General features: G+C 32.1%; 14 non-coding genes across 14 annotated transcripts; all 14 read left to right on the top strand.

Annotated features, from left to right (window-relative positions):
- The first annotated feature begins 3,980 nt into the window (after positions 1–3,980).
- Positions 3,981–4,051, top strand: HO173_012587. The gene has a single exon. It is a non-coding gene; the product is annotated as a tRNA-Asn (tRNA).
- A 195-nt stretch (positions 4,052–4,246) lies between these two features.
- HO173_012586 lies at positions 4,247–4,319 on the top strand. Its single transcript has one exon. It is a non-coding gene; the product is annotated as a tRNA-Lys (tRNA).
- A 351-nt stretch (positions 4,320–4,670) lies between these two features.
- Positions 4,671–4,743, top strand: HO173_012585. Its single transcript has one exon. It is a non-coding gene; the product is annotated as a tRNA-Arg (tRNA).
- Positions 4,744–5,596: 853 nt separating this feature from the next.
- HO173_012584 lies at positions 5,597–5,669 on the top strand. The gene has a single exon. It is a non-coding gene; the product is annotated as a tRNA-Lys (tRNA).
- A 98-nt stretch (positions 5,670–5,767) lies between these two features.
- Positions 5,768–5,839, top strand: HO173_012583. Its single transcript has one exon. It is a non-coding gene; the product is annotated as a tRNA-Val (tRNA).
- Positions 5,840–7,662: 1,823 nt separating this feature from the next.
- Positions 7,663–7,735, top strand: HO173_012582. The gene has a single exon. It is a non-coding gene; the product is annotated as a tRNA-Gly (tRNA).
- A 14-nt stretch (positions 7,736–7,749) lies between these two features.
- Positions 7,750–7,822, top strand: HO173_012581. Its single transcript has one exon. It is a non-coding gene; the product is annotated as a tRNA-Asp (tRNA).
- A 268-nt stretch (positions 7,823–8,090) lies between these two features.
- HO173_012580 lies at positions 8,091–8,162 on the top strand. Its single transcript has one exon. It is a non-coding gene; the product is annotated as a tRNA-Ile (tRNA).
- Positions 8,163–13,420: 5,258 nt separating this feature from the next.
- Positions 13,421–13,491, top strand: HO173_012579. The gene has a single exon. It is a non-coding gene; the product is annotated as a tRNA-Thr (tRNA).
- Positions 13,492–13,532: 41 nt separating this feature from the next.
- Positions 13,533–13,604, top strand: HO173_012578. Its single transcript has one exon. It is a non-coding gene; the product is annotated as a tRNA-Glu (tRNA).
- A 437-nt stretch (positions 13,605–14,041) lies between these two features.
- HO173_012577 lies at positions 14,042–14,114 on the top strand. The gene has a single exon. It is a non-coding gene; the product is annotated as a tRNA-Met (tRNA).
- Positions 14,115–15,618: 1,504 nt separating this feature from the next.
- HO173_012576 lies at positions 15,619–15,691 on the top strand. Its single transcript has one exon. It is a non-coding gene; the product is annotated as a tRNA-Phe (tRNA).
- Positions 15,692–16,815: 1,124 nt separating this feature from the next.
- HO173_012575 lies at positions 16,816–16,888 on the top strand. The gene has a single exon. It is a non-coding gene; the product is annotated as a tRNA-His (tRNA).
- Positions 16,889–17,011: 123 nt separating this feature from the next.
- On the top strand, positions 17,012–17,084 carry HO173_012574. Its single transcript has one exon. It is a non-coding gene; the product is annotated as a tRNA-Met (tRNA).
- The last annotated feature ends 4,721 nt before the right edge of the window (positions 17,085–21,805 follow it).

Below are 21,805 nucleotides of genomic sequence, written 5' to 3'. Positions count from 1 at the left end.
ATTCGTGCAGATACGAAAGTGTTGGTCTTTAGCAGAAAATAAGAGGTATACTTTATATATGTGACAAGAATTAAAAGTTTACTTTGTCCAGTTTAGTCTAGCTATTAAATGTCAATCCTAAACCTAGCCTTCATTTAGACTCACAGACAATAACAGGAACCCGGCTTTTTTGTATCAAGAAAAACAGATTTGTATTTATTGGTAAACCAAGTAGTTTCATCTTTGTTTTTCTTTTTAAGTTTATTCTAATTTTATTCGCATTTTCTCCTTTCTCGAAAGAGAAAGGATAAAAGTAACAACAATAGAAGAAAATGAATAAAAATAAAAAACGAAAAGAAAACTACTAATCTTTCAGTTCGAATCTGAAACAAGTCAAATCATCATATGTTTATATAAAAACCTAACACTATAATGCCGCTTAATAATATAAATGTTAAAAGTTTTTTCTTTAACCCTGCAACAAAATTTGGTAATAGCTATAAAAGATACCACTAAACTGATATATCCCCTAAGTATACAGGCTTTATTTTCTTAGATAAATCATTTATTAGTGGTCTTTTTTAAATTCTAAAATCACTAAAGTTCCATTCTCAGACTTTAAATATCAAGACGTCTGAGCAAATCAATACAAAAATGTCTTACCTAATAAGAGGTATAACTTACATGCTCCGCAAGTAAAGTTTATTTTACTGATGGGAATAATAACGAACAAATTATCGAGTTCAAGTTTGTATTTATATTTCACCACGATTTTGATCGAGGCATAACTAGCAAATGTAAAATATGTAAAACCATAATAATATGTATATTTTACATTTGTCTCTTTGTTAAAACACTACATTAGTAGTAGTATCATTACGATGGTAAAATATACTACTTTAGAGTTGAGTTTGATGATGGCTCTGAATGAACGCTGTCCAAATGCTTGACACATGCTAATCGAACGACTAGTTTTGACTAGTAGTGGTGTACAGGTGAGTTTAAGATAATGTAACTACCTTGGAGTAAGGAAAAAATGCCTTATAATAATAAAGAAAGTTAAGTTTCGCTCTTAGAAGTTCGTATCTCGTGCCAGGTAGTAGTTAAGATTAAAAGCCTAACTAGCTATACGCACGAAGTCGTAACTGAAAGGTTGATCGACCACAGTGGGCCTGAATAAAGCCCATGACGATTGTCACAGCAGTGAGGAATATTGGTCAATAGCCTAACGGCTGAACCAGCAACTTGGAGGAATGTATAGCAATAGCTACTTGCATCATTGTACAGATGATGCAAGATCGACTATGTCGAATAAAATTCTAGGTAGAATTATGATAATGACATTGTCTGCTTATGTGTCTTGACCAAATTACGTGCCAGCAGTCGCGGTAATACGTAGAAGACTAGTGTTATTCATGTTTAATCGGTTTAAAGGGTACCTAGACGGTAAATCAAGCCTAAAGTAATAAAAAGGGACTAATTTACTAGAGTTACTTATGAGGGGGCTATAATGTACTGCTGGTGTAGAGATGAAATTCTGTTATACCTCCAAAAAGATGGCACAGGCATAGGCGAAAGCATCTCCTTATGTGATAACTGACGTTGAGGGACGAAGGCTTAGTGTAGCGAACAGGATTAGATACCCCAGTAGTCTAAGCAGAAAATGATGAATGTCATAGATTAGATAAATAAGTTTATTCTATAAATGAAAGTGTAAGCATTCCACCTCAAGAGTAATTTGGCAACATTGGAACTGAAATCATTAGACCGTTTCTGAAACCAGTAGTGAAGTATGTTGTTTAATTTGATGACCCGCAAAAAACCTTACCACAATTTGAATATTTATATCTTTTATTGTTTTTATTTTTAATCTTCTTATTTTTTTTCTTGTTCTGACAACATTAATTAAAGAAGAAAAAGAAAAAGAGGCAATAAGATATCTTTACAAGCGTTGCACGGCTGTCTTCAGTTAATGTCGCGAGACTCTGGTTAGTTCCATTAAATTAACGTAAACCCTTACTTTATTTTTAGATAGAGTAGTTCCCCGCTATATTGGATATGATAACAGGGACTAGGACAAGTCATCATGGCCTAAATATTGTGGGCTATAGACGTGCCACGTAGGCCTTACAAAAGGGTGTGAAATTGCGAAATTGAGCTAATCCCCCAAAACTGGATAAACACTAACAATGGATTGTAGTCTGTAACTCGACTGCGTGAAATAGGAATTACTAGTAATCGTGTATAAGTACGGCACGGTGAATCTAATCTCAGATAGGTACTAACTACTCGTCAGGCGCCGGAAGAAGTATGTGCAATAAGTTCGGCTAGTGTTTATTTATAATTTAGGCGATTTGGTCTAATAACTTAGGCATGATGTCTTCGTATGCGTGACTTTGATTGGTGTTAAGTCGAAATATGGTTCGTGTAGTGGAAATTGCACGGGATTAATGAATATTAAAAATACCCCAGTTACAAAGCAATAAGGGATCAATAACTCCTTATTGCTTTGTAACACCCCCAATACATACGTACTTTTTTTAGTTTGTGTTTAACTAGAAAACAGTATGATTTAGCCACATCTAAACACTTAACTAATATACCTCTTTACTGTTTACTGCTTACTGTTTATTGTTTACTGTTTATTGTTTACTGTTTATTGTTTACTGTTCACTGTTGTACATAGGGAGTTTTATTAAAGATGATGCTTTGCAACACCAATACAAGGAAGGTTCCATTTGTTGGTATGAGGGGTTGAGCTGTAAACTCAATGGTATTATACCGTAAAAGGTATAAAAATACTACAAGAGTTCAATTATCTTCCTCAGCGAAGCAGATAATGAAAACAAAAATAGAAATAATACATGATAAATTAGGCGAGTTATCCGTGCAAAATACGATTATACAGGAAAACAGAGTAAAGTGTGGTGTATATATATGGACTAACAAAATAAACAATAAAATTTAGGTTGGATCAAGCATAAATTTATCCAAAATATTTGTCAAAGACTTCAACCACGATGCTTTGTCTAAAATTCGTATGTTAATTAATTTAGCACTCTTGAAATGTTTCGCAATAACAAGAAAGAACTTTAGCTAGATATTATTGAAGATTGTTCTCTTAAAAACGTTATTTTAAAGGAACAGTTATATTTGTATAACCTAAAACCCGATTATAATATTTTAAAGCAGGCAGGTTCTTCTTATGGTGATGCTCAACTTCGTTAGCAACCCATAATGAGGCAAGCATATTAAAAAGAAGCAGGCGTACTGTACCTGAAGCTACCTTGGTCAAAATGAGAACTATAGTACAGACGGAAGAAACCAAAAATAAAATTAGGAAGTCTATAGCTACACCCGTGTTGGTTGTTAATATAAACACAGAAAAATATAGAGACCTATCTAAATTAGAAGCTGGTTTAGTCTTGGGTGTTTATGACTCTACCATTGGGCGTTAGATAAGATCAGGAAAAGTTTTGTTGGATAAGTTTTTATTTTCATCCCCTGAGATCTAATCAGCAACTAAAGGAAACTTCCATAATTGGCAAGATGGGTTGAGCTGTAAACTCAATAGCACTAAGCTTTTAAGAGTTCGAGTCTCTTGTTTCCTATTAATGCTCCGCAAGTTAAAAACATTTTACATGCTCTGCCATGGATGCTCTGCTTGTTGTTCCACAAAAGCTACACAAGCAAGCCTAAAAAAAATTAAAGTACTGCATAAAACAGATTTAAAGCCAAAGAGTATAATTTAATGGTAAAATAGGAAGCTTCAAACTTCAAATTCTCAGTTCAAATCCGAGTATTCTTGTTGTGCTTATTGTGGCCGGTTGCTTTTTTTCTTCCTCAGTAAATCAGATGCTGATGCCATGATGCTTCGCATTCACAAGCAACCGCAATAAAAAGTGCATCAGCATCAGAAGCATCATATGTTTTCTTTAAACAGCGAAGCAGATAACTATTATTTGTGTTGCTTTTGTGGAACAACAAGCAGAGCATCCATAGCCTTTGTAGCTCAACGGTAGAGCGAGATACTGTTAATATTTTGATAAGTGTTCGATTCACTTTAAGGGCTGTTTATTTGCTTGCTTGATGCCATCACGCTTATTTTTTTTATGCGTTGTGTTTCTTGCTTGTTTTTATTAAAAACATCAGCACAAGAAGCATCCTAAATAATATAAGACTTTTTTATCTTTACATTAAAGCATCTTAGCTTAAATGGTTAACCGATGTGTTTCTGTAATTTGTGTAATATATCTTAATAAACCTAGAGACTTTAGTTTAACTGGTAAAATATGTGACTTTTAATCATCATTATATGGGTTCGAACCCCGTAGGTCTTATCTTTGTCTAGATATCTTTTGTAGATAACTGGTAGTTTATACAGTTAAGCTGGCAGTCCCTTTTGTAGAACAATGAAAGGAAATATACACATAGTTCTCATTATTAGTTTTTACTATTAATAGGAGAAGATACTAGAATGTAACTTAAAGCCCATGGATGCACTTTTTATTGCGGTTGCTTGTGAATGCGAAGCATCATGGCATCAGCATCATGGCATCAGCATCATGGCATCAGCATCTGATTTCTCTAAAAAAAAAATATGTGAAAATGAGAAAAAAAACAACACAATATTACATATAATATTGTTATAATTTAGCTAAAAGGCTATACGTTTTCTCTTTTTACATTAGAGCGTGTTAGCTTAACTGGTTAAGCGATGTGTTTCGGCCACAAGGATTATAAGTTCGAGTCTTATACGCGCTAACTCCCATGTATAGTAAAAATTGCCACATGTTTCTCATTAAAAAGAGCTATGTAAAAATAAAAATTATGTAGTTAACATTAATCATGAGATATAAATCCTCTACAATTTAATATGATTGATAATTTAGATCTTCTAAGTGAAACTTTTACTAATGGTTATAGTGCGGAAGCTTTAGACCTTATCTCCTTGGCTTCTATCTTATCGGGTATTTTTGTTATAATAAATAAAAACCCCATAGTGTCAGTATTGTTTTTAATAGGACTCTTTTTAAGTATAGCATCTTATTTACTAGTTTTAGGTTTAAACTTTATAGGTTTATCGTATTTATTGGTTTATGTTGGAGCTGTTTCAATCTTATTTTTATTTATATTAATGTTAATAAACGTGAGAATATCTGAGCTTTTGTCTGATACTAGTAATAGTATACCATTAGCACTATTAATAGGTGTGTCTTTTATTTATCCTGTATATAAAGTACTACCTCTCAATTCATCAAGCTTTAATCTAAATGATGTCTTTAAAGATTTTATCTTTATTATCTTTTCTCTAAATAAATCCTTCAATCCCACTAGTAACAATAGTGAATTAATGTTTGCAACTTCTAAAACCTGAGATGGTAGTCTGGCAGAAACAACACATATAACAAGTATAGGTAACATTATGTATACAAGTTATTCTATATGGCTTATAATAACATCTATAATACTATTATTAGCTATGGTTGGTGCCATTGTTATAACAATAAAACAAAAGGATTAGACTAGCTTATCTTTATGTAAACTATCCTGTTAAAGCTTAACACCTAAAGTAAACAACAGTACGTACTATTTTAGATGATCGTTAATAAACCTAGAGACTTTAGTTTAACTGGTAAAATATGTGACTTTTAATCATCATTATATGGGTTCGAACCCCGTAGGTCTTATCTAAACCAATTATTAATAGATACATTTATGTATATGGCAACATAGTTTATGTATTTATATCATGATACGCATGCTTCGTATGCGCAAAACAAATATAAGGGAATTAGCTCAACGGTAGAGCAACCGTTTTACACACGGTAGGTTAGGTGTTCAAATCAGCTATTCCTTATTGTTTACTCTGCTGTGTATTCGTAAAACTTAATGTAAAACTTAGATGACAAACTTAGTAAGGAGTAATTTTCAAGCTCATCCTTTTCATCTTGTTTCTCCCTCACCCTGGCCTATTTTTACATGTATATCTCTTTTAGCTCTTACTACATCAGGTGTTTTAACGATGCATGGCTTTTCTTTAGCACAGTATTTTTTGTACATGGCTTTACTTCTAGTAATCTTTTCCATGTCATTTTGATTTAGAGACGTTATTAGTGAGGCAACATACTTAGGTAATCATACTTTAGCTGTACAAAGGGGTCTAAATATGGGAGTTGCTTTGTTTATAGTTAGTGAAGCATTGTTTTTTCTGGCTATTTTTTGAACATTTTTCCATAGTGCATTATCACCTGCTGCAGAAATGGGATCTCAGTGACCACCTAAGGGTATAGATTCTGTTAATCCGTTTGAGCTACCCTTACTAAACACAGTTATATTATTATCATCAGGCTTTACAGTTACTTATGCCCACCATTCTTTAATACAGGGAAATAGAAGTGGAGCCTTGTATGGTATAGTGCTTACTGTAATGTTAGCCTTAATATTTACTGGTTTACAAGGTTTAGAATATACAGTTTCTTCATTCACATTTTCCGACAGTACATATGGTTCTTGTTTCTATTTCGGTACAGGTTTTCATGGTCTTCACGTAATGATAGGGACTGCTTTTATAGGTGTAGGCTTATGAAGAGTATTAGCCTACCACTTTACTGAAAACCATCATCTGGGTCTAGAGTCTTCTATACTATATTGACATTTTGTTGATGTTGTTTGATTAATTCTTTTTATTTCTATTTATTATTGAGGATCTTAGTTAAGAGGAAAATGAAAAGTAATAAAACAATGAAATTAACTTTTAACGCTAAGAGATACTACAATGTCCCAGCATACAGAATACAGTTTGCCCCTTTATCTGTGTGTTTCAAGGCCTTTAAGTCTGCTGATAACATAATAGTCGAGATTGAGCCTAATACTGATAAGAACTCAATTAGCTATGCCCAAAATATCGGTAACAATATAGCAGTTGTGTTGCTAACGAAGTTGAGCATCCCCAATAGTGAAGAGGTTTTAGCTGTTGTCCCCGATAGCGAAAACAAGATCACAACGGTACCACGTATGTCTTAGAATGACACTGGAACTATGAAGATTGATATTTTAAGAGAAAACAAAGGTAAAGCAGGTATATATCGCTGAATTAGAAGAGAGGCTGGTAAATCATATATTGGTTCAACTGGAGATCTCAATGAAAGGATGGCTAACTACTTTAGTATTAAGTACCTGTAAGGACGCATTAAGACTACTAATAGTCTAATCTAGAGAGCCCTGTTAAAGTATGGTAGTTCCGCCTTTTGTCTAGATATTCTTGAGCACTGTGATCTATCCATACTAAAAGAGCGGGAACAGTACTATCTAGAACACTTGGAGCATAAGTACAACATACTTGAATTTGCTCATTCCTTGTTAGGTTACAAGCATACGCATGAAGCTTCAGATAAAATGAAGCAAAAGGCTGCTAATAGAATACATAAACCCAATCCTGGTTTAGAAGTAGAAGTAACAGATCAGGAGACTGGAATTACAACCTCTTATGATTCTAGACGTGAGGCTGCTAATTTTACGCGTTCAAAACATTCATCTCTTCTGAAGAGAGAGAAAACTCTCAATAAAAAGGGTCTAAATTACTGACCATTCATTTTCAAGGGTAGATATATTGTTAACATAAAAAGAGAAGATGGTAGAGTAGAAGATTAAAACATTGCCCTCCTTTCTAAAACAAAAAAAACGGCCATAGGTTAATCTGGTAGACCGTTCGTCTTCCAAACGATGTGTGCCGATTCAAGTTCGGCTGGCCGTAAATTATAAGATTTAGAGTTAGTAACTTAATTGGTAAAGGGCCTTCTTGTCGAGAAGGAGGATGCCGGATCGTAGCCGGTCTAACTCGTTTATAATTTTTGCAAGTTTTGCTCCCTTTTCTACTTTATATTTTTATTTTCCTCCAAGGACCAGGGAGAAAAGGAGGAAAAATTGCTATCGGTAAGGCAGGATATTTGCTAAATATTGTGTAATAAACACCTGGATGTTCGAATCATCTTTTTTCCGTAAGTATTAAAAATTCAATTTTATTAAAAAAGAATAAACACTCTTTACTCTAGTAGTAGTGGCATTGTTAATATTTTATGAAGGTATTTTTTTTATGTATTTAAAATAAAGGTTCCTTAACTTAACTGGTAAAGTATACTTTTGATAAGAGTAGGTTCGGCGTTCAAACCGCTGAGGAATCATTTACTAGTATATTATTATAAGAGAATTGTCTGAGTGGTTTAAGGTGATAAGCTTGAAACTTATTTGGTTAAAATGATCACATCCGTTCGAATCGGATATTCTCTGAAGTAAACATAGACATATTATATTTATATATTATCTTTATATACGGGTTAGAGCCAGGTTGGTTAGGCGTCTCATTTGGGTTGAGGAAGTGTTATGTTCGAATCATAATGACCCGATTTATCTTATCATAAACAATAAGAATGATAAAATAGATCTTAAATATAATCTACACTAGTAGTGTAAATGATATGGAAAGTATTATTTTTGTCATTTCTTCTATTCTTAGAAGAATAGATGATAAAATGACAAGCAAGTATACAAAGAGATTGTTATGGAATCATAGCTATATATCAAAGAGAGCTAGCTTATATAAGCTATTTATAGCTTATATATGGATCGGCTGAAATGAAATGTGTAATATATACGATACATGCATGAAGTGCATGTTCAACTCTAATAAGAAATTATGTGTCTTAAAAATAAACGAAGTGAATTGAAATATCTTATTAACTTCAGGAAAAGAAATCAAAAGAGATTCTTTAAGTAATGTGAATGAAATAAGAAAAGTCTTAAACAAGTAAATTAGAGTGCATATCTGTTTGAATAAAAGGGGAACCTTCCTCTAAGACTAAATATGATATATATGTGATAGCGAAAAGTACCGTGAGGGAAATGATTGAAAGAGCAGTTTTATAAGCAGTTCAAAAAAAGTTTAAATAAACGATAAGAGCGTACCTTTTGCATAATGGGTCAGCAAGTTAATGTTTGATGCGAGCAGTATAGAAGTTTAGAATTAAGAGTTGCTTTACATATTGCGAAGATAAAACAATTAGAATATAATAATGCAGTATCAAAGGTTAGACCCGAAGCTTAGTGATCTTACCACAATCAGGAATATAAAAGTCCGAACGGGTTATCGTTGTAAAGATATCCGAAGAATTGTGGTAAGTTAGTGAAAGACAATACTGACTAAGATAGCTGGTTTTCTGCGAAACCTATCTAAGTAGGTAATTTAAATAGAATATCAGAAGGTACAGAATTGTGATCTCATGCAACTAGTACTCATTTTTCCTATTAATTTAGGAAAAATAAATAAGGTGCTTTTTGCGGACATTGGGGGGTCGTGAAGACTCTATCAGTGAGTTTTTGTTCTCGGAAGGACTAGATATGAATATTGAATAATCAGACATAGTACGAAAAGGTTGTATGTCTAAAGGGAAACAGCCCAGAACAAGAGTTAATAAGGTTCCAAAATTATTGTTAAGTGAAATTAAGGCAGTATTTATCCCAAACGGCCAGGGAATAGGCTTAGAAGCGGCCATTTTCTGAAGACCTCGTAACAGAGCACTGGTTTTGTTTTAAGGATAAAAGCACCGAAGATTTAACGGATCTAAATAATATACCGAGACCTTGTCCAAATATATTAATGTATCTAAATTTTACATTGTATATTAGGGGTAGCGGAACATTGGGGAAGTTTATTATTATGCCTTTATAAGGCATAAAATTATTCTTAAAAAAAAAAGAAAAAACAACCCAAGCGAGAATGCTGACATGAGTAACGATAAAGGGGAATACCCTCGCCTAAAGCTTATGGAATTTAATTAAAGTTACGGCCTCTAAGTTTATTATATCTTTAATGAATAATCTATTATTTGTTAATAATCCCAAAAGGGGTAAACGATGAGCAAATCTAAGATTTATAGAAAATATCATTTTTACATAGTGACAAATGTTCTGGAAAACTGTATATCTCGTTTGCTAAATAGTAATAAACTAAATCAGATGACATGTTTAGCAGATGCTTTACCGTACCTAAATACTACCACAAGTAAGCAAGTAGAGTATACGAAGGCGTTCGAGTGAACAATCATTAAGGAACTCGGCAAATTGACTCACGTAACTTCGGGAGAAGGTGGGCCGTCCCTTTTGATTAATATCAGATATGGGATAGGAGGCACAGAATGGTGTTGTACGACTGTTTAATTAAAACAAAGCACGCTGCAAAGAAATAAATTCGAAGTATTGGGTGTGATCTCTGCCCGATGGCGGCTGGCTATCGGATTTGCTTAGTTGACTAATATAAGCTAGGCTTTGATGGAACCCCCGTTCAATGGCGGCTTTACCTATGAGGGTCCTAAGGTAGCGGAATACCCTGGCCGTTAAATGCGGTCTTGCATGGTTATCCCACAAAAAACATATTTATAATAAGACAAAACAATGAGTAAAACAATGAATAATTTCTTTAATAAAAAAGCGCATAGTTTACCCTTCAGCTACATTAACAACGATAATTTAGTAATTTCTGAGTCAGAAGTTAACTCTATATTATCTAATGTTGCCCTTAATGTGTCTAGAGCAGGTTTAAATTATTTAAAATCTTTACTTAAATTACACTTTTAAAATATCAATACCCAAACTAGAAGTTCAACCGTATTTATAGATAACATTGGTGAAGTAAAAAACAAGTTTCGGGTGTATATATATTTACTCATAAAACTACAAATTCTAAATATGTAGGTTCATCCTGTCAACTTTCTCGTAGGTTGATTGGGTATTTTAAAAGCGCACATATACTAACAGGTAAATTTTTGCCCTTTTTGTATGAAAATAATATTGATAGTTTTACTTTAGACATTATTACAGTAGACAATGGTATGCAACCCGTATTAGAACAATACTTTTTATTACACAAAGAGTATAATTTGAACACTTTGAAGATCGTTAATAGCATATATAGTACTAAAAATAAACCTTTGTATTTATATACCAAGGATTACTCTAGGCTTATATATTATTCAGAGATTCAGGAGGACTTTATTTATAAATTACACGTTCATTATAGCACTTTTAGTAAATATTTAGATACAAATACGTTTTATTTAGAGAAATATGCATTTACTAGTAAGCCTGTAGCTAATGCGCTTATAACTAACATGAGTCTAGTAGAGATAAACAATATGTTAGATAATGACAGATTAGAAATGAATAACAGACCTGTAGTGTTAATATCTGTAAAAGATAATAATACGTTGGAATTTAATAGCATTAAAAATTGTGTGATCTATCTAAAGACTATAAAACCTGCTAATAAGACCACGTTGTATAGACGAATAGATTGAGGAATTGCTTATAATGGCTATATTTGCAAATGAAAATAAAATTATAAATATGTAGGGAGCATTGTACTTAGGAAATATGATGTTTTGTGCAAAATAAAGAGGCAAACTCCGGAAAAGCCCTAAAGCTTTTTTAACTAAAGTATGACTGAAAAGTTATATCTGGCTTAACTAATCATTAAGGTATAGTAACATCAAAAAAGATATATGAAAATATAATGGGTAATCGCGGATCTAAGTCACAAGAAATATTGTGTAAAAGAGCAACGAGCGGATGCTTCTTGGTATGTTAATAGTTTTTACATATTTAAGGTGCGCTCTAGTCACCATGAAAGTGGCTTTTGGTAGAAAATTAAAGTAACCCAAAATTAAAGTTAATATAATAATCCTAGCCTAAGGGTAGTAACCTATGGCAAATATTATAACGGAATGATGTAACGATACAACAGCTGTCTCAATGATTGGCTCGGTGAAATTGGAATAACTGTGCAGATACAGTTTACCTCTAGTTAGACGAGAAGACCCTATGCAGCTTTACTGTTGCTAGTTACCGAATATGATATAAATAGTTTTAGTGTATAAGGTAATTGGTGAGATAAAATTGAAACACCTTTACTTCATTGATCATATTATATAAACCTTACCAGGGAAGGAACAATTGCTAGGTGGCAGTTTATGCGGGGCACAGATCCCATAAAAAGTACCTGGGAGTATCCAAATTTATATATTTAAAATCGCAATATGCAATTAAATATGTACAGGCTTTTTTCATCTTTTTTGATAAGAAAAATGGCCTACATGTTTTTTATTTTTAGTCTGAAGTTGGTGTTATTTTAATATTTTTTTTAATATTTTATTGCTAATTCAGTTATATATCCATGTAAGTTGGAACTTTTTTTTTTTAAATAAGTAAGATTTTCACTATTTTAAAATATAGATGTAATTAAATCGTTATGCCTTTGTTATCAGCATCATGCAATGAGCCCAGAAATAACTTTATTACTAAATAAGTATACATAAGTTAGTAAGATGTATATAGCAAAAGGCCCGGTAACTGGCACCAAATAAACATAAGAGAATGAGAAAGATTAAATAATGATTTTTATTGTTTACCAGTATATCCACCAGGAGAAGAATAAGAATTATCTCTGTTTTAGAGATATCTGGTTAAATGGTAATTACTATACTTATCAAGTTTAACGGCTTAATCTTGCTTTACTGTTTGACTCACACGTCTTTCAGTCGCGTAAGCGGGGCATATGATCACAAGATGCAGAAAGGAAAGGTCTTGGATTATTGAAAAAGCTACGCTAGGGATAACAGGCTAATTGCGCCAGAGAGTTCAAATTGAGTGCGGAGTTTGGCACCTCGATGTCGGCTTAGCTCATCCACATGAATGCAGGAGTCATGAAGGGTTCGACTGTTCGTCGATTAAAGAGCTACACGAGCTGGGTTAAATACGTCGTGAGACAGTATGGTTTCTATCTTCTAGAGGAAGTTAGAATAAAATAAGGATAGCCCCTTGTACGAAAGGAGTTGGGTATATTAACCTATGGTTTACCTGTTGTTTATCTTTCTATATTAATATAGTTTTAATAGGACCCTAATGTCTTTTATAGCTGTGATCTGTAAGTTTAGAGCTAAGTGTGAAACTCGCTAAGTACTATGACTTACACTGGTATTTTATTTTTCACTAAAATAAAGAATAAAAGGATAGGCACGGCAGGAAGGCTACGTTAGTTAATGATAAGTGCTGAATGCATATAGGCACGAAACATACCTTAGGATATTCTTAAATATATGTAGTTTAATACTACGATTTTAGGTCCTTTTTCTTTTTAAGTCTATATATGATATTAATTTCGTGTTTATCTCTCTCAAAGAAAACACACCGGAATTTAAGAAATATATATGACTGAAGATTAAAGCAGGATATTAATTAATAGGTCTAAGTTTAAAGAATTGTGATGTTCTTAGGCGTTAGGTACTAATTTTATAACCTACTAAATAATACGCTTATCTAAAGATTGCTGTTTATATATTTGGATTTAAGATCTAATCTTAACTTATCTCTAATTAAATACGAGTATAATGCCTGGTTAGCATAAAAGTAATGCAACCGTTTTGTAATCGGTAGAAGTAAGTGCGATACTTGCACTGGGCTTACTTTATTGTTTTAGAAAGTACCTTGCTGGTCGTATTTTAGGCCCAGTGGTCAAATGGTTAAGACATAATGTTTTCACCATTATAGCACGGGTTCGATTCCCGTCTGGGCTATACAGTTGTTTCACTAACAAACTGAGTGTTATGTTCTATAATACATGCGGATTAATGTAATAGTAACATAACTAGCTCATAACCAGTCTATAGGGGTGCGAATCCTTTATCCGCATATTGGCTTTTTGGTGTATGTTACATTTATTAAGCAAATCTAGACGATTTCACAGATAGTGTTTAATTTTATACATACAAACTTATATTATACCTGATGCAATTATAGATAGTTAAAAACACAGATAAGCACTCAACTATCTTATGGTTGTTTTTTTGTGCTTTTAGTACATTTACCAAATATACCACTATTACTTGTGTTGCTTTTTTTCTAAATAAAAAAGTGCATCATTCAGACTGCTTCGCAATGAAAACTGTTTGTTGCAAATTTTTTGCTCTGCCATGATGCTTCGCATTCACAAGCAAGAAAAAAAAAGCCTAAAAAGGCTATAGCGTAATAGGTAAAGCAAGCTGCTCATGACAGCTCAGATGAGTGTTCGAATCATTCTGGCCTTAACACTGCAAGTATATTTGTATGGTTATTTACAAAGAGAAGTCCGAGTGCTGGAATTGGTTTACAGAGCTAACTTAAGCTTAGCTGATATAATATCATAGACGTTCAAGTCGTCTCTCGGATACATGGAAGACAACAATTTAAATAACAATAAACATAGTAACAGTAATAATTCCCCTGATCTTAGTAGCAACGAGAATACCACTGATCTTAGCAACAATGACTTCACTGATCCTAGCAACAATCCCACTGATCTTAGCAGCAACAATAATTCCACTGATCTTAGCAACATTATTAGTCCGTGCTTTGCTACTGAAGGCAAAATTGTTGTCCCCGCAGCTACTTATTTAAATTCGGATACCCAGAAGCTTGATATCTTAAATCAGAATCAAGGAAAAACAGGTGTTTACAGATGAACTAGTAGGGAGTCAGGTAAATCCTATGTTGGTTCATCTGTAGATTTAAAGGCTAGGCTAAAAAACTACTTTAAGATATCCTATTTAGAAGGAGAATTTAATATAAAGAAAAGTCTAATACATAGAGCCATTTTAAAGCACGGATCTTCCGGCTTTAGTTTAGACATTCTTAAGTCTTGTGATGTTACTGCTCTCACTGAAAGAGAACAATATTACCTGGATCTCTTTAAACCTGAATATAATATTCGTAAATTTGCTTTTTCTAATTTAGGTTTAAAACATACTGAGGCTACTAAAGATATTATGCGGTTAAATAACCTAGGACGTACCCATATTTATGTGTCAAAAGCAAAGATGCTGGCCTCTTGTCCTAAATCACAAGGTGTAATTATTACAGACAATAATACCCGTTAGGATAAAGAGTTATTATCTATTAGAAGAGCGGCAGAGTATATAGGAGTACATCCTTCTGTTGTGGCTAAATACATTAGAAAACATAATTTTTAGAGAGGTAAATAATACACCGTTAGTAAAAAAAAATACCATAGTTGGGTAAAAAATAGTTTAATTGGTAAAACAGCTTGCATTTTTCTATTTATTTGAGTCCTAATATATCACGAAAAAAGAAAAAGCTTACTTAACTTGGTAAGGCAAAAGTACCTTATTGCTTTTTCTCTCATTCATCTTTTGATGCAAAGCTTTTCATCAATTGCTCTTTTTACCTTCGTTCCTCGTTGGAGGTAAAAAAAGCGCATGTAAGTGAGGAGGAAATCAGGCAGAGCAATATGCAAGCTGGTATAATATCCTAGACGTTTAAGTCATCTCTTGGATACAATGAAAGACAATAATCATAGCAACAATAATTATAGCAACATGATCAATTCCCCTGATTTTAGCAGCAAGCAATGTAGGGGATATAGTTTAATTGGTAAAACGTCTACTTTGCACATCGTTAATTCGGGTTCGACCCCCGCTGTCTCCAATGCTAAATTAAGTGTATCTTTTTGTAATGTATAGTTTTAGTTATACCTTAATGCATATTTTATTATGTAAAGATAAGTATGATGTTCTGCTTCACAAGCAAAACATAGCCTAAGAAGCTCAATTGGTAGAGCGGAACACTGAAGATGTTTAGGCTATAAGTTCGAATCTTATCTTGGGCATTCATAGGCATATCCAGTATACGACTACTTGCTTATACTAACATATAATATTATAATTATTGTAAAGTGTTCAGCAAAGCAGATAGTTATACATAAAAAAAGGGTAGTGATGGAATTGGTATACATGAATTAAAATAGATGGACTCAAATAGATATGTTGGAATTGGTAGACAATTTCCATTTAGGATGGAATGGTTTAGGCCGTACAAGTTCAAGTCTTGTTATCTATACATGGAAAACACAAAATGACTAAAACTAAACAAAAAAGGCTGTATTCTCAATCGTGTTCGCAACGATAATATGCTAGGCATGGGGTCAGGCATATATGCTTACAGGTTAATTTTTGACGAAACTAGGTTTTACATAGGTTCGGCTATCAATTTAGCACAACGTTTCAGGCAACACAGATATAAATGTTCTAAATATAAAGGTAATAACAGCAAATTTTATAACGCAGTTAAAAAATATGAGTGAAATAACTTTGAATATGGTATATTAGAAAATATCAACTTGGTAAATAAGGCAATAGTAAATAGAGAGCAAAACTACTTAAATAAATATTTACCATCGCTAAATACTAGTAAAAAAGCAGGGTCTATGCTAGGTTATAAGCATTCAGATACGGACAAACTGAAAATGGGTGATTTACGTAGAAGTAAGTCATACAAATGAGCGTTTAAACCGGGTAGCAAACGTATAGTAAGTGAAAAGACTAGAAATAAACTAAAATTGAGGACAAGAGGGACTCCGGTATGCATATACGATAAAAACTGGAATTTAATAAAATCATTGCCTACTATGAAAGAAGCAGGTAATTTTGTGGGCTTGTCCTACTCTAGTATAAGTAAATATATATCAAAAGGCACTTTTTGAAATGACAAATATTACTTTAAATACGGCTAATACGGTAAACCCCCCTTTTAATTTTATCCGTTCAAGTTGGATCTACCTTATATAATCAAGATTTTAAGTTTTAATGTGATGATATTGTTACATTCATATATGTTGTAGACTAATCGGTAAGTCATAAATTTTTGGTATTTATTATTGAGTGTTCGAATCACTCCAACATAATGTTAAATTATTTGTTTTTATATGACATATTTAACAAATAAATAATATAGGTGGTTATAGTTCAATTGGTAGAGCAACTGTATGTGGAACAGTGAGTTCCCTGTTCGAGCCAGGGTATCCACCCCTTTATTTTGTTATATTACCTTTTCCGATACTTTCTTATATTCTAGGTAATGGAAAATTAGTTAGCTTAACAAAAAAGCGCTTTTTTCTCATTTATAAACGTTTAGTAATGCTAAATTTAAAGCCCGAGTAGTTCAAAGGGTTAGAACATTAATTTCATGCGTTAAGAACGAGAATTCGAATTTCTCCTCTGGCTTATGATAAAAAACACACTAAACAATATACATTCCAAAAGCCGAAATATGAAGCATTTCGAGACAAATATAAAAAAAGCAAGATTCTGTTATTATGACTCCCATAATATTATAATATACGATGACGCGTTAAGTAATAAAAATAAGATATTACAAGACAATAAACAAAGATGTGGAGTTTATAGGTGAGTTAATAAAATAAATGGTAAATGTTACATAGGAAGCTCTGTTAGGTTAAGCTCACGATTACGCAATTATTTTTCTTTAAATTACTTAATTACAAGAACCTCAAGATATAAAAGTAAAATTTACAATGCTCTGTTGGCCCACGGACATGAGAATTTCCAACTAGAGATATTAGAAGTTTGTGATAGATCTGATGTTATTAAAAGAGAGCAATTTAATATTGATCATTTTAAACCCGAATATAACATATTAACTACAGCAGGATCTAGTTTACATTTTAGACATTCTGAAGAAACATTATTCAAATTTAAATCGCGTAAGTTGAGTGATAAAGCTTTGTACAACTTGAGAAAAGCAAGAGTAGGTGCAGTGTTATCTCCTTTAGCCAAAACGAACCAATCGCTGTCCACATCTCATGTGATTACCCTTAAAAATATTGAAACAAACAATACTAGAAAATATAGTTCTATTCGCACTGCTGCCAGAGAATTGAAAGTAAACCATGCTACCTTATTAAATTACATAAATAAAGATGAGTTGTTTAAAGGTAAGTACATTATTAATAGAGTAAAATAAGTTAAAAAAAGTGATAGTTCACCTGGCTAGAACGCTAATTTAATGCATTAATAATGGGAATTCAAGTTTAGGTCCCAGCTAGCATTTAATGCAATCTTTTATAATTTTTTTTACATTGTCATATATGACAATGTAACAATATCTTATTAATTGGTTGCGATTATGAAACATGACCCTTTAGTTTATAAAAACTAAACTAAATATAGATTAGGCACTAACTAAGGGAAAATGTAAGGTAGGTTTGAACCCTCCAAAAACAATGATTACTTATTCACTTTTATTTTTATTATTATCTAATGCCGTCACATTTAGACGTGAAAAAACAATACAATCTTTACTGTTACTTTTGCTACTAGGCTCCTTTTTGTATTTCATCTCTTATTATATTTTAGGCTGAAATTATTTCTCATTGCATCTTAGTTTTATACTTATACTATTATTGCGGTTAACTGATTATACTAGTAATTTTTATTATATAAATAAGACAAGAACAGCTGACAAAGCTATAAAACCTTATTCAACTATGAATAACATTCGTGAGATCTTTACAGATATAATTCTATATCTGCTCACTTTAATTAATTTAGTAAGATCCATTGTCATACTAATTATGTCACCAATAAATGGTTTATTAAGTGTTGTATTTGAAAAAATACAAAGTATTATGATTTTCACATTTACTTCTACCACTTATTATAAAACTCTTAATAGCACTTACTACAAAGGGGGGTTTTTTTCCCTATTAAATCAGCTGGCCACATTGATACACTATGAGACAACCTGTTATATACAGCGTAACCTATATTATATGGTTGCGCTTCAATGTATTTGTCTTTACCAAACCTATTTAGGTTATAACTTTTGATTAATTATATCACTAGTATATATGACAATACACTTACCGTTTTTTATAATTTCCATACTAACATATATTACTATTGTAAACAAAAGTTTTTATAAAAAACATCCTCTATTATTTTCACTTTATACTTGTGTTTGTTTATTATTGTTATTTGTATTTATACTTTTACTTCTCGTACTTTACAGTATGATTTCGCACCTAATTGATGATTATTTCATACAAGTTAAAAAGAGTGATTCTAATGATAAAGGCAATTCCAGCGGCCCAGGGTCAGGACCTCAACAAGAACCTAGTGGAGGTGGCCCTGGGCCGGATACTTCATATATTTACCCTGATTCACCTAAAAAAAAGGGTAAAGGAAAAGAAAAAGACACAGGGAGTGCACGTACCTCCCATGTAGTTATTCTTGCGGAGGAGTATGCTCAAGAAGCAGATAAACTTTATCAAAACCCAGAATTAACTAATCGCCAGAAAAGCGATAGGTTGTATGAACTATCGCAAAAGCGTATTGAGTTAAGTAGTAAAAGTTCTTCCTCTTATGAACGTGAAGGATATTTAGAAACGAAAAAATTTTGTGTGGATAAAATTAATGAATTAAAAACAATGGGTTTAAGTGATGATGATAAGATGATTAGATATCTAGAAATTTTGAAAAAGGATACTGACGCTGATGCAAGATATAAAAAAAAGATATCAGATGTGGGTTCATCAGGGCATAGTCGAGAATTCCAAAGTATAGATCAAAAAAGCACAGGGTATAAGGGTATCCCTAGAGACATGACAGCCCCTAATTTAGGGGAGTTTGAAAGATCACAGCAGTTTGAGGAAAAACCTAAGCAACCATTTGGATTTGATGGAACAACAGATTACCCAATAAATAAAGAAAGTAATCTTGAGGTTCGAGTAGGACAAGGTTTAGAAGTAGATAACGCCGTCAAAGCACCTGAATTTTATACTAGGAAAGAGGATCTACAACCAGATTCAAATCCTGCTGCTTCTCAAATGGATAAATCAAAGGTTGATCCTCTTTCTACTGTTTATTCCCCTCCTGTTTCGCCTAGAAAAAGGGATAAATTAAAAAATATATTTAAAAAAGGTAAATAAAATATATTTTTTATACTTCGACTCTTTCTGTGCAAAACTAAAGTAAAATTATACTATACAATCACTTTATATCTTAGCTTCCAGTCTTTACCTAGATCATATTAATGTTTACTATAACATTAGAATTAAACTTCTTGTTTCCACCTTAATTATGTTTTTACATTAAATGCGTTATTAATTTGCGTTTACTTTTCATACAAGCACTTGTTTTCGTGTTTTTACCTTTTAATAAAGAGTACTATTTATAATAAAACATTGTTAATAAGATAGGACAACAGTATAGAATAATTGAATATCCTTTAATTATATTATTTATAATTATAGGCGGTACTTTCTTGGTATCCGCTAGTGATATAGTTTCTATTTTCCTATTCTTTTATTTTATAATGTCATTTGTTTTTACTTTTATTTGATAATTATATTGTATTATTATTATTAATTGCCCAATATATATATATATATATATATAAGCAATAGAATTAAGGAGGGGCGGTGTTATTAAATTAATAAACAATTGTTTCTAATAAACAGTAGTTATTGAGGTTTTCACTAATGGGCTTTTCACTAGTATATTGTTTGACTGGCTATCTTTATATGTTATTAGGCGTATTATGTATCATATACAGTAAGTTCTTGGGCTTGGTTACTCAAGTAAACTTTTTATATTTACATTAAATCAGCTTAGCTTAATTGATTAAACGATACATTTCAGACACAATAATTGTAAGTTCAATTGGTTACAATATTAATATCATGCATTAAGAATGGGAATTCGAGTTTCTTTCCTGGCTAGTATTTAATGCAAATCATTTGCATTACCCTTTAGTTTAGTTTTTATGGATGAAATGTAAATTAAGGGGTAATGGATGAAAAATGTTAGGTAGGTTTTAACCCTCCAAAAACAATGATTACTTATTCACTTTTATTTTTATTATTATCTAATGCCGTCACATTTAGACGCGAAAAATCTATCCTTTATTCTAGAAAGACAATAATAATATTGTTATGTTCTTGTATAATTGCATTAAAAAGCTTAGACATATCCTTTTTAGATAAAGGTATAGGTTTATATGGTGGTCTTTTCCATGCTACACCTATTACACAAACTTTCCATATTTTTACCTTTTTTGTTAGTGCTACCATCCTACAATTAACTGCTTTTTATTGTAGAAAGGTTTGGGTTAGAAACTATGCTAGTTTATACAACCTGTTTTTTAAAAATTTCAGGTATGATACAAACATTATTAATAAGATGGGACAACAATATAGAATAATTGAATACCCTTTAATTATATTATTTGTATTAATAGGGGGTACTTTTTTAGTATCCGCTAGTGATATAGTTTCTATTTTTCTATCTATAGAGTTACAAAGTTATGGTTTATATTTACTTTCCACACTTTATAGAAACTCTGAACTAGCTACATCTGCAGGTCTTACTTATTTTTTATTGGGGGGTTTATCTTCTTGTTTTATATTACTAGGTACAAGTCTATTGTATGCAAACTCTGGTACAACAAATTTAGACGGTTACTATGTGATAACCGGTTTATCTAGCATAGCCAATGAATATACAAATAACATATTGGATTGATATAAACCTTTATATTTAAACATATCTCTTTTAATTATGTCAGTAGGGTTCTTATTTAAAATATCCGCCGCACCGTTTCATTTTTGAAGCCCTGACGTGTATGATGCTATTCCTACAATAGTAACAACTTTTGTTGCAATAATAGCTAAAATCTCTATACTTATCTTTTTATTAGAATTAATTCATTATACTAGTAATTTTTATTTCGCCTTTAGTTTTAGTTGAACATCCGGCTTACTCTTTAGCTCCTTTTTATCTTTAATAATAGGTACTGTGTTAGGTCTATCACAGTTTAGAATAAAAAGGCTATTCGCATATAGTACAATATCACACCTAGGCTTTATACTTTTAGCCTTAAGTATTAACAGTTTAGAGTCTATTCAGGCTTTTCTATTTTACTT

The sequence above is a fragment of the Letharia columbiana genome (assembly GCF_014066305.1).
Source record: "Letharia columbiana isolate WasteWater2 chromosome Unknown Sc0000084_s0, whole genome shotgun sequence".
In the NCBI taxonomy this organism is placed as follows: domain Eukaryota; kingdom Fungi; phylum Ascomycota; class Lecanoromycetes; order Lecanorales; family Parmeliaceae; genus Letharia; species Letharia columbiana.
The sequence above is the reverse complement of the archived record's forward strand: the minus strand, read 5'-3'. Positions and strand labels throughout refer to the sequence as shown.